Raw genomic sequence first — 215 nt, 5'->3', positions numbered from 1 at the left:
TTTTTTTTTTTGCCATTTTAATGTTTTCCCCGTTTATTCCCCCGGCCTGCCACCACGCGTCCCCTTGCATGTCCGGGTTGTCCCCTTCCGCGGTTCGTGTCCCAACGACTTTGCTCTTCCGGGAAATTTTCAACTTCGTGTCTTTGATGTCACCGATGCCGGCTCTCATCCGCGTGGATTTATTTCAGCGTGTCCCCCTCTGATTTTTCTGAATA

The sequence above is a fragment of the Penaeus monodon genome, chromosome 15 (assembly GCF_015228065.2).
Source record: "Penaeus monodon isolate SGIC_2016 chromosome 15, NSTDA_Pmon_1, whole genome shotgun sequence".
Lineage (NCBI taxonomy): Eukaryota > Metazoa > Arthropoda > Malacostraca > Decapoda > Penaeidae > Penaeus > Penaeus monodon.
The sequence above is the reverse complement of the archived record's forward strand: the minus strand, read 5'-3'. Positions refer to the sequence as shown.